Source organism: Sorex araneus, chromosome 3 (genome assembly GCF_027595985.1).
Source record: "Sorex araneus isolate mSorAra2 chromosome 3, mSorAra2.pri, whole genome shotgun sequence".
Classification (NCBI taxonomy): domain Eukaryota; kingdom Metazoa; phylum Chordata; class Mammalia; order Eulipotyphla; family Soricidae; genus Sorex; species Sorex araneus.
Window position 1 is genome coordinate 189,438,428 of NC_073304.1, and position 12,759 is coordinate 189,451,186.

General features: G+C 40.3%; 1 protein-coding gene and 1 non-coding gene across 3 annotated transcripts in view; one reads left to right on the plus strand and one right to left on the minus strand.

Annotated features, from left to right (window-relative positions):
• Window positions 1–12,759, plus strand: part of UBE2G1 (ubiquitin conjugating enzyme E2 G1) — a 98,158-nt gene that overhangs the window by 14,178 nt on the left and 71,221 nt on the right. The gene's annotated exons all lie outside the window — the stretch shown is intronic.
• On the minus strand, window positions 974–1,107 carry LOC129404033 (small nucleolar RNA SNORA51). The gene has a single exon (XR_008629643.1). It is a non-coding gene; the product is annotated as a small nucleolar RNA SNORA51 (small nucleolar RNA).

Here is a 12,759-nt window from a genome sequence, read left to right on the forward strand (position 1 = left end):
TGGCAGTGAGCCAGGAGTGGTATCACCTGAGTACCACTGGGTGTGACCTTAAAACCTTAAAGGCTTCCAGCCTCTCACAAAAATGACCTGTAAAGATTGTCTATAGAGTTCTTTTTTTGTTCTTGTTTTTGGGCCACACTTAGTGGCCACACTTGGTAATCCCTAAATAGGGATTACTCCTGAATCTGCATTCAGGAATTATTCCCTGTGGGCTCAGAGGACCAAACATGATGCCGGAGATCGAGCCTAGATTGTTAGCGTGGAAGGCAAGTGCCTTACCCACCATACTGTCACTCTGGTACAGATAGTCCAGTGTTTATATACAGCACTGTTGTCCCGTTGTTCATCGATTTGCTCGAGCAGGCACCAGTAACGTCTCCATTGTGAGATTTGTTACCTTTTTTTGGCATATCGAATGTGTCACAAGTAGCTTGCCAGACTTTGCCGTGTGGGCGGGATACTCTCGGTAGCTTGCCAGGCTCTTTGAGAGGGACAGAGGAATCGAACCCGGGTCAGCTGTGTGCAAGGCAAACACCCTACCCTCTGTGCTATCGCTCCAGTAGATACGGGTAATTACAAGATAATTCTACACCTCCACCCTTACAGCGCCAACCTCAAGCTCTTTAAAACACTGCCAGGTGGGGGGGGGATGGAGGGAGCGATAGCACAGTGGGTGGGGTGTTTGCCTTGCACGCAGCTGACCCGGGTTCGATTCCCAGCATCCCATATGGTCCCCTGAGCACTGCCAATAGTAATTCCTGAGTGCAGAGCCAGGAGTAACCCTTGAGCATCACTGGGTGTGAGATATATATAAATATATATATGTATACACACATGTTGCGCACATACATATATGTACATATGTGTACATATGTGTATATATACATGTACATATATAATACACACATACATACATATACATACATACATACATATATATATGGTTTCTCCCATTACTAACACATCCCCACCCCTTTGGTCCCTGCATTCACAATACAGACCGAGCAAAGGGCCTGGACTGAGGCATATGTGGGGTGGGTTTACTGTGCCTCCTCTTTCCCTACAGTTGGTATAAAGAACTGAACTTTTGGTAAGCACCAAATTACCTTTGTATGTTTGTCATAGTTAACAAACCAGTATTGGGGCTGGAGAGATAGCACAGTGGGTAGGGCGTTTGCCTTGCACGCAGCCGACCCGGGTTCAAATCCCAGCATCCCATATGGTCCCCTGAGCACGGCCAGGGGTAATTCCTGAGTGCAGAGCCAGGAGTAACCCCTGTGCATCGCCAGGTGTGACCCAAAAAAGCAAAAAAAAACAAACCAAAAAAAAACCAAACAAACCAGTATTGATATGTTAAACTAATATCAATATTGATATTCACAGTTACCTGATGTCTATTTTTCTTTTTTTGGGATCCTATCCAGGACACACGTTGCATTTACTTGTCATGTGTTAGCTTCTGCTTTGTGAGAATTTCTTAGTTCTCTTTTAAATTTTGAGTAATATTGCTCAGATATTTTGTAGAATATCAGATAGGGTTTAATATTTTCTGTCATCATAGACTGAATTAAGGGTTTTTAGAATATCAGCAAGATAGTGCTCTCCATATCTCTCCACATACTTATCATTCACAAAGGCACGGGTGATGTGAACCTTGTTTATATGGTTGAGCTAGTGTTTTTGATCAGGGGCTAGAGAGATAGCTTCAAAGGCTGAGTGCATGATTTGCATATGGGAAATTCAGGTTCCTTCTCTTGTGTTGCATAATCTTCCTAAGCACTGCCAAGAGTAATGCCCCCCTTACCCTTTTACCCATTCACACCCCCCCACCCCCCTATGGATACAGAGATGGAAGGAATAGCCCTTGTGAAGCCCCTGTTTTTTTGTGTTTTGTTTTGTTTTTCTGGGCGGTTACATCCGGCTGTACTCAGGGCTTACTCCTGACTTTGTGCTTAGGGTTTACTCCTGGCAGTGCTTCGGGGAACCATACAGAGTGCTATGGATCAGACTTGATCAAACTCCTTATTACTTGTACTTTCTCTTTGGCCTCAGTCCCCGTTTAATTAGATTATCCAGTATGGACTCATATACATGATTATATACTTTGGCTTAAAATCTGTATTTAGAGGCTGGAGAAATAGCAAGGGCCCAGGTTTTATTCTTGGCACTGCATGGTCCTCTGAGCACAGTGTCAAGGGAATAGTACTTGAACACTGCTGGGTAATGCCCCAAAAAACAAAACTAAAATGTGTTTAAGGGCTCCTTTTAGTTCTGGAGCACTGCCAGGTGTGACCCAAAACCAAAACTAAATAAACCAGTGAGCCCAGAGTACCTTTGAACACCTCACGGTGTGGCCCCCTCAAACCACTGGGGAATTAAAGCCTTCAGTTGATTCAATTAGGCCCACTCACCCACTTTTAAAAAAAATTTAATTTAATTAATTGATTTATTTTGCTTTTTGGGTCACAGCTGGTGATGCTCAGGGGTTACTCCTGGCTCATGCACTCAGGAATTACTCCTGGCGGTGCTCGGGGTGCTGGGAATTGAACCCGGGTCTGCCACATGCAAGGCAAATGCCCTACCCTCTACTATTGCTTACATTTTGTAGGGTTAATTTGCTTTACTTAATACTGATTTAAGTATTAAGTCACATCTAACGAACACATTCACAGAAATATCTGGGTACTGTGGTCTAGCTGAGTTTGATAAAATTATTATAAAGGCAGTCATTGCATTAAATTTTCTTTGGGGGGAAACATTGGTGGTGCTAAGGTGCTAGGAGAACAAATACTAGATGATTTCACACACAGATATAAATATTGGACAATGACAAGAACCCTTGGCTTTGGATTATAAAATTTATTAAAAGTGGAAGGGGAGGGAAGGAGGAGAATGAAGATCAGATTGGGGTGACTTAAGGATAGCGGTGGTGATATTATAGGCACTTCGGTAATGATGGTATGCAGTAACTTTGTACATCAATACTAAACACTAAACTCTATTATTTAAACCTAAACACTATTAGAACCCCATTGTCCTGAACTATCATAAAAAGAAATACAAAGGTATATTTTAAAAGTAGCCATAATATCTAAACTATAATAAAATGACAGTAAATATGAGCATAGTTTTCCTTTTCTTTTCTTCTCCCTTTCCTTTCTGGGTCACACTTGGTGATGCTCAGGGGTTAATCCTGACTCCACACTTAGGAATCATTTCTGTGGTGCTCAGAGGACCATAAGGGATGCCAGGGATGGAACCTGGGTTGGTCCTGTGCAAGGCAAATGCTCTACCTGTTGTACTATCACTCCGGCCCTCAAAAGCACAGTTTCCAAGTTGGTTAGGCTAGTTCCTCTCTCCCCAATCTCTTCAGTGACCTTATGTCATACATTTCTTACACTGTAATCTAATTGATAATAGTCTGTCTTTCATCATTGTTGTAATCAAATTATGGGAAAGATCAGTTTATTATTTTAAATTAAAAAAATTTTGCATATATTGTTTATTTTTTGAGATACACATTTCTCTGAACTTTGACGAAAACATAGTCATGTTTTCACCATTGCAGCAACATACAGAATGATTTTATCCTCCTAAAATTCCCACTAGTGTGTCCCCATTGCTATTGACCATTCCTTTCTGCCATTTCAAGGCAACCGATGATTGGTTTTCTGTCATTATTGTTTGCCTTTTCTACCTAAAACAGGCAACTTCTTTCACTTATTAAAATTCACTTAAAAAGTATCCATGTTTGGGCCTGAGAGATAGTGCAAGGGTCCTGCACTTTATATGTGGTTGACCCTGGTTTGATTCTCCACACCACATATGGATTCCCGAAGTTCGCCAGGAGTAATCCTTGAGCATTGCAGTATGTGGCCCCAAAATAAACCAGTATCTTGTCGCATGAATTCTTTTTATCACAGAGTTGTTTATTCCATTGTACTCTAGTTTGCTGGTTCATTCCCATGTTGAAGGATATCTTGTTTTTTCCCCAGTATTTAGTGATTATGAATAAAGCCTCTAAACATTTTGTGCAACAGTTTTTTTTTTCGGTGGTGGGGGGGGGAATGTAAGTTTTTAATTCACTTGGATAAATACCCAGGAATGAGCTGGCGGGAGAGCTGGAATCCTTGCTTTGTATGTAGGAGGCCTGGATTTGTTCCTTGCCTTTGAATAGTTTTCTGAGGACTTCTAAAAGTGATTCCCGAGCTCCAAGCTGAGAGTGATTCCTGAGCATTATAGGTGTGACTTAAGTGTTGTTTTTCTTTTCTGTTTTGTTTTAGATTTTTGGACCACACTTGGCGACATGTAGGGGGTTACTCCTGGCTCTGTATTCAGGAATATATTTCTGGCTGTATTTGGGGAACTATGTGGGGTGTCTGGGATGGAACCTGGACCCTGAATGTGCAAGACACAAGTGCCCTACCCTTTTTACTATCTACTCACTCTGTAATCTAGTTTCCCTATCTTTAAAAAAAAAAGCAACCCCAAACTAACAAGGCCTAAGGAGTATTATTGCTATTTATAAGGTAATGACCACCTTTCTATTTTGCAAAAAGAACCTTTTAATTTATACTATGGCTATCATTTTTTATTTATAGTGCCATGGATTGAACCTGGTACCTAACACATGCAAAGGAAGTGCTCTTCCCTTTGAGCTTCACCTCTGGTTCCTTTAATTATTTAATGCCTCTTATTTTATTTCTTTAGGCAACTTCTTGGGGATGAGGGGAGTAGGCTATGGCTGGTGGCCTGTTGGTTTCAGGGGTTATCCCTGACTCTGCTCAGGATTTGTTCCCAGAGGTACTCAAGATGCCCTGGCTTGAACCCTGGCCTTTCCAGTGCTCCCTAGCCCTTAGAATTATTTAAAAAAAAATGGGGTTGGGGAAGCTTTTTATAAAGTGAATAAATTGTACAGGTAATCTGAATATTATTTTGTTGAAATCAGTACTTTAACATCCTATAAGTAATCTTAACATAAAACTAACTTACACAAAGTGCAATCTTTGTAATCAAATTATGGGAAACAGCCATTTTATTATTCTAAATAGAACCATAGGCTATTTTCTTAAATAGAGCAGGCCTGCTGTGTTCTTCCTCCCCCTTTTCAATTGGAGTCTTTGGAATCTATTCTATTTTTACTTGTGGAGCTACATATCGAAGCTGTCTCTGATTTCATCCTCAGAAGATCAACAAGAGATCATCTCTTCTTGTAAGATGAGAATTGTGTAATAGGTGACATTATTATAAGTGTAAACAAGTTTTAGTGGGTAGACATTGCGTCTTCTCCACCTTCTACCCCCCCATAAAAGCAGTGATATGCCTCATATCTCATGGTACTATGATTATAAAAAATTAATAACAAATTAGTAGCAGGCAATTGATGGAAGTGATTTTGGTAGTGGTCTTGATTTATTTTATGTTTAATTTTTTTATTTTCAAAGAAATGAAAGTAATACATATTTACACTATTTTGAAAACTAGGGATGATTTAGAAGGATCTTGCAAAGTAAATTATCTTCATTATAAAATGAAAGGATTATTAGCATGCTAGAGTCCTTGGATTTAATCCCTTGCCCTGCCTGGTCCCCTTAGCACTACAGAGATCATCAACCCCTTGAGCATCACCAGCTGTGAACCAAAAACAAAAAGAAAAAATTAAATTGACATTCTTTTCAAAGTGATAGAATTTGGTTGGGGTTAAGGTTGAAAGATTATTTTGAGGCTGGAGCGATAGCACAGAGGGTAGGGCATTTGCCTTGCACGCGGCTGACCCTGGTTCGATTCCCAGCATCCCATATGGTTCCCTGAGCACCGCCAGGAATAATTCCTGAGTGCAGAGCCAGAAGTAACCCTAGTGCATTGCCAAAAAGCAAAAAAGAAAAGAAAGATTATTTTGTTTGGTGTTGTTCCTCCCCCCCCCCCCCGGAGGAATTTACATGTAGTGGTGCTCAGGGATCACTCTTGGTGGATTACAGAAGTTTATGTCGTACTAGGATTGAATTGTATTGGCTGTGTGTAAGGCAAGTGCCATATCCACTGTACTCTCTCTCTGACTCCTGATAGGTTTTACTATTTGTCAAGTTGCCTTTGCTAAACAGTGCAGAAAAGACATAGTCAAGCCTTTAAAAATTTTAATTAATTTTGTTGGGGGAGCCACTCTTGGCTATGTGCTCAGCGGACTACTCCTGGTTCTGTTGGGGGGTCACTCATGCTGGTGCTCAGTGGACCAATGTATGTGGTGCCAGGAATCAAATGGGTCAGCCATGTGCAGGGTAGAAACCTTATCCCTGCACACTCTCTTCTGCCACTCCTTATGTTTTTGCAGCGATGATATGCTGACGCTTCAGATAAAGTGGTGTGCATTAGGTTGAATGTTGTTAATGATACTAGGACTTTGTTTATTTTTTTTTTAATTGTAGAGGCTATTCCTGGTGCTACTCAAGCTCCATCAGTTTTTACGAAATAAAAAGGGCCACACTCAGTCAACTGTGTGGTCTTGGGATAGAATTCTGGGCCTCACACATGCAAGTTATATGGTCTGCTATCTTTGTGTGTGTGTTTTAATTCCTCCTCTTTCAGCTCCAGTGTTGTTGATGTGGTAGACAATGTGATGACCCAGGTTGTGCGCATACACCCCTCATACCTGCATTGGGTTGTGATGCTTGCACAGTTGATCATGCTGTTCACCAAGGTTTGTACTCCTATAGTTATTTTTGTTTGTTTTTAGGCCACATCTGGCAATGCTCACTCCTGGCTCCGCACTCAGGAATTACTCCTGGTGGTGCTCAGGGAACCATATGGGATGCTGGGGATTGAACCTGAGTTCACCGTGTGCAAGGCAAATGCCCTATCCACTATAGTATTGCTCTGTCCCCTTCTGTAGTTATGTTTGCACCTGGCTTTTCTTAAGATTGTGCTTGTGATTTGTGACCACCTTTTGGTGGTGTTTACACACTTGACTCTGGTGTGACTGGAAATCATCTTGTGATGCCAGAGAATACAGACAGCAAAGAAACCAGGATCTAATTGCAATGTGCTCTGCTACTTAAACCACATCCCTCACCCCTTAGTTGTATTTCTTATTGACTATTATGTCATTCTGTTTGTTCTTTTAAGATCTCTGGTTTAATATAATCTGGTACCAGGTCTTAATTAGGAATTAATTTATTTTGCAAAGCTGACTTAAAGATTTTCAGATAATTATGTTTTCTACTTTTTGTACTGTTTTTGGACCATAGTTGGCTATGCTCAATAGTTATTCCAACTCTGTGCTTAGGAATACTTCTGGTGGTGCTTGGAGGGGGTACCATATGGGATACTGGGGATCAAATCCTAGGTTGACTGTGTGCAAGGGAAGCATCTTACCTGCTGTACGCCCTGATAACTATTTTCTGGGTGAATTATAACTTTTATTTTTCAAACATATGAATGCATACAACAAAGGAGTTTCACTTTTGAATTTTGGGAAATTTCTAAAAGACACTTAAATATTCACTTTCACTTTAAATTCTGGCTTGTTTACATATTCATCACTTTCACTTTAAAATCTAGTTTGTTCACATATTTGTAGGTTCTTGGAGAGCCTCTTGGAGAGCCTGGCAAGCTACCGAGAGTATCTCGTCTGCATAGCAGAGCCTGGCAAGCTACCGGTGGTGTATTGGATATGCCAAAAACAGTAACAACAAGTCTCACAATGGAGACTGGTGCCCGCTCGAGCAAATAGATGAGCAATGGGATGACAGTGATACAGTTTCTCCCCCACTTTTTGGTGATTTTAGTGATGGAACCTGAGGCCGCCATATGTGAGGCAGGTTCTCTGTGACACTGCTGATCCAAAGTTTATTTTACCTGATATGGACAGTTTTATTTTTTTATTATTTTATTTTAGGGTTTTTTTTGTGTGTATGGTATTTCCGCCTCCAAATTCCTAGTTTTGTTTGTTCCTCACTTCCTCTTCCCCCATAAATGGTTTTAGATTTGGATGTATAGGAAACTTTATTAGGTAGATAGACAATTAGGTGAAATTTATATTGATACTAAAGTAATAAAGAGGAAGGGACAGGGTATGTCAGGAGCCTGGGTCATAGGATGTGATGACAAATATTGCTATCTCCCACTTTAAGGAGAAATGCCTGATATATCTGGAATCGGAGTTGTTTAGAACAGTGGGCTGACAACTTCATCATTGGACAGGAGTCCCATTGGACTAATTGCTCACTGGGATAATTGAAGAAAAAGTGATAATTATGGATTAAAGCACATCACCTAGGGCTCAGGAGATAGCTTAAAGCAGTGGTTGATCTTCAGTCGCCAGTCCACAGACCAGTGCTAGTGCACAGAGGTAAAGAGGCTGAAAACCACAGAGCTATCATTTGGTTATTACTACTAATCCATGTACAATATGCAGATCAGGTACCAATCTGCAGGTATAAAAAGACTGAAAAACACTGACTTAAAGGGCAATGAAGTGGCTGGAGTGATAGTGATAGCATAGCGGGTAGGGCGTTTGCCTTGCACATTGCCGACCCGGGTTCAAATCCCAGCATCCCATATGGTCCCCTAAGCACCGCCAGGAGTAATTCCTGAGTGCAGAGCCAGAAGTAACCCCTGTGCATCGCTAGGTGTGACCCAAAAACCAAAAAAAAAAAAAAAAAAGGGCAATGAATACTTCAAAATCCTGAGTTTATTTTTGGCACAGTGGTCTACATCCACGTGTGTTGGATGTGGTCCTGGAGGCTAATTGCTTCTGAGGTACCCTGGTGGTTCACAGTGCCACTGGGCCCTGGCAGCATGACATTGTAGGATCCAAGCACTGGACCACCTGACCTGCATAGGTAGACTGGGTATCACTGGGAGTGACCCCTATATTCTCTATACACTATTTGGTAGGCCCGAAACAAAACACAGGTCAACAGATCAAGTATGTTAAGATTCATGACTTTATAATACTAAAACTAATGACAACAGCAGCAACAATAACAATATTCTTTTATTGTTTTGGGTGCTCAAGGCTTACTCCTGCCTTTGCTCAGGGATCACTTCTGGCAGGGCTTGAGGGACCATATGGGATCTTCAGATCCACAGGAGGTCTAACTCAGCTTGGTTGCATGCAAGGCAAGTACCCTATCTGCTGTAGTATCTTCTCATTTTTTTCAGTCCCCAAAATTCCTTTTTAGTCACCTTTGGGAAATTATGGATTCAACATATTAAGAGGAGTGGACTCAATTTATCCTGACTTGTGGAATCAAATTATTCTCCGGGTGAGAGAGTAGAAAAAAAAAAACATTAGTCTTTCAAGATTAATGGGTAATTAGATAGCTGATTTAGCAAAGTTTTTGTATATAATAATAATCTAGCTTAAAAATAAGAGAATTAAAATGCCATCGTTTTACAACCTATAATGAAACTGATCTAGGCAGTGATCTTTAAATACTTGCTACTAAAGCCAGTAAGTGAAAATACTAGTACCTGAACCCACAGATAATAAAAGGAGGTACCAACAAGAAATGTGCATCTTGAGTGATCCCAATGACACCACCTTGAAGTTTATTTGAAAAAAATTTAATTTTTTTTTTTTTTGCTTTTTGGGTCACACCCAGCGATGGCGCAGGAGTCACTTCTGGCTCTGTATATAGGAATTATCCCTGGCCGTGCTCAGGGGACCATATGGGATGCAGGGAATCGAACCCGGGTCGGCCGCATGCAAGGCAAACGCCCTACCCACTGTGCTGTCACTCCAGCCCCCAAAAAATTTAAATCTTATCAAGTCTTTCTATATCTATGAATATTTAAGAAATTCAGAGTATAGGGGCCGGAGCGATAGCACAGCGGGTAGGGCGTTTGCCTTGCACGCGGCCGACCCGGGTTCAATCCCCGGCATCCCATATGGTCCCCCAAGCACCGCCAGGAGTAATTCCTGAGTGCAAAGCCAGGAGTAACCCCTGAGCATCGCTGGGTGTGACCCAAAAAGCAAAAAAAAAAAAAAAAAAGAAATTCAGAGTATAAAAGAACATATTCAAATATCATCAATAAACTATTTTTTTTTTAATTTTAAAAAATTTTTGGGTCACGCCCAGCAATGCACAGGAGTTACTCCTGGCTCTGCACTCAGGAATTACTCCTGTCAGTGCGCAGGGGACCATATGGGATGCTGGGAATTGAACCAGGGTTGGCCATGTGCAAGGCAAACACCCTACCCGCTGTACTATTGCTCCAGTCTCGTCAATAAACTTTAAAAGGGATTTTGGGGCAGGAGTTTGAGCCACACCTGATGTGGTCAGGAATTATTGGGGCTTGGGGGACAACCATATCAGATACTAGGGATCGAACCTGGGTTGACTGTGTGCAAGGCACGTGCCCTACTATATCTCTGGCTCCTGAAAGGATATTTTAGTGACGCCTTGGTTTCTTTAAGAAGTAATTTACAAGGAAAGAAAAAGTCTCAAAAATCTAAAAAGATCTGTTAACTAATACAGAAATAATGTTAAGATGAGTCCTGATTCTGAACAACTAATTATTAAAATAGTGTTATGAAGTAAAGGTAAAATTCAAGTACCAGAAATGTTGTACTAACAATTGTCATTTTTTTTTATATGCTGGTAAATGATTATACTTTATTTATTTTGTAGTTTTGGGCTATACTTGGCAGTGTTTGGGGGCTATTCTGGTGGTAGCTAGTTCTCAGGGGGACCACACGTTGCTAGAGATTGAACTCACACTTTCCACATGCAAAGCGTGAGCTTTCTCTACAACCGTTGTGGCTGTGTTTTAGAATTTATACTAAAATGTTTACAGAGCTGTTATCTGGAATTTATTTTAAATCTGTATTGAGAACTGGGGAAGTAGTTCAGTTTCAAGGCCCAGGATTCAATCCTTGTAACCATATGACCACCACCTTCAACCCCCCACACCTCTTAATGAGGCCCTGCTGGCCAAAGCACAAGTAGGCATGAGTTGTTGAGAGTATCTTCAGCACCCCTTGCCCAATCTAAACTTTTAATTAGTTTTGAGTCACACCAGGAGGTGATCAGGGGCTCTGTATTGCAGTGGGATAAGGAACTATGTTGCAGGGGATTGGGACTGTGGTGTTAGAGATCAAACCTGTGCCTTCTCCACTTAAAGCATGAACTCAACCCTTTGAGCCACATTTGTCCTCACCCTTCCTGATCCCCTCCCCAAATAATCTAGAATGATGACTGGAAATGTGGCTAAGTGGTAGAGCACGTACTTTTGTGAAGCCCTGGGTTTGATACCCGATACAACATAATTAATACAAAAATCTAGGGTAAGAATATGAATAGGTATATATATATATAAATAAGATTGATCATATTGATCATTGAATCTGGCTGGTCATTTTTCTGTTTCCTACTGAAAAATTAGCAAATGAAAATAAGGTCACATATCTTGATGTGGTCTTTGGCCTTACCAAATTGCATACCATTTAGATAGTTTTTATGTAGGAGATAAATGTTCTTAATTATTAAATTTTTTATTCAGCTTGTACTCAGACTAAGACCTTTTTTTTGTTTGTTTTGTTTTGTTTTGGGCCACACCTCTGGTACTCAGGGCTTACTCTAGACTCCAAGCACAGACATCACTTCTGGTGGACTGGGGGATCATTTGTGTACTGGGGATTGAACCCGGTCAGCTGTATAATAAGCAAATGCCCTACCCACTGTGCTATCTCTCTGGCCCCTTATAGTTTCACTTAGCTGTAAAACTTAACTTTGATTTTATTTTTATTTGATTTTAAATACATTTAAAAAGCATAGAATTACAGTAAATTATTAATTGATTACTGTAACTTATTAGTTAATTGTTGTAACTTATTATTAATTCAAGTTTATCTAACATTTTACATCCAAAGCTTGCTTTGAGTGTAGAATAAATATCCTGAAGTACAAATTTACTTTGAAAATCAAAGAAAAACCACATATATTTAGTTAATCGTTGACATGGAATTAAAATGAAATATTTGCCTTAAATTTTAGGAAGATGGCATTATCTGTTGATACTTAGGGGCTACTTCCAGCTTAGTGCCTGATTTGTTCATAGTGGTGCCCTTGCATAACTCTAGCCTTTTGAGTTCTCTTCCCGCATCTTTCTTAATTTTTAAAACTAGTGATATTTGATAATCGAACTTCTTGTGCTAAAAACCTACAAAAAAAAATTTTTTTCCCCCCATGGATTGGGGCTGCATCCAATAGTGATGTATGTGTGTGTGTTTTGTGAGTGTATGTGTTTTTTCTCTGACCCTTGAACTAAGGACTTTTTTAAAACATCATAGGAATAGGATTTTTAATTTTTATTTATTTTTTATCTTTTTTTAAAGTCAGGTTTGAAAACAAACCATAATAAAACTAAAATAACTTTTGGAACCCATTTCTTTTAATTTGCTTTTGCCTATATATGCTAGGGAAAACTATTTGATAACTTAAAAAAAAGTTTAAAAATTTTGAAAAATTCTTGTTATATTGATTTATAATACCATTAATGATAGGGTTTCATGCATACAATGTTCCAACACCACTCCCTCCCAATGTTAGCCCATTCCCCTCACCATGATAAACTCAGTTCTGTAGACCAGTTTCTAGGTTCTGTTGCCTTTGGCCATTTTTTTTTTCTTTTTGGGTCACACCTGGCGATGCACAGGGGTCACTCCTGGCTCATGCACTCAGGAATCATCCCTGGCGGTGCTCAGGGGACCATATGGGATGCTGGGATTCGAACCCGGGTTGGCCGCTTGCAAGGCAA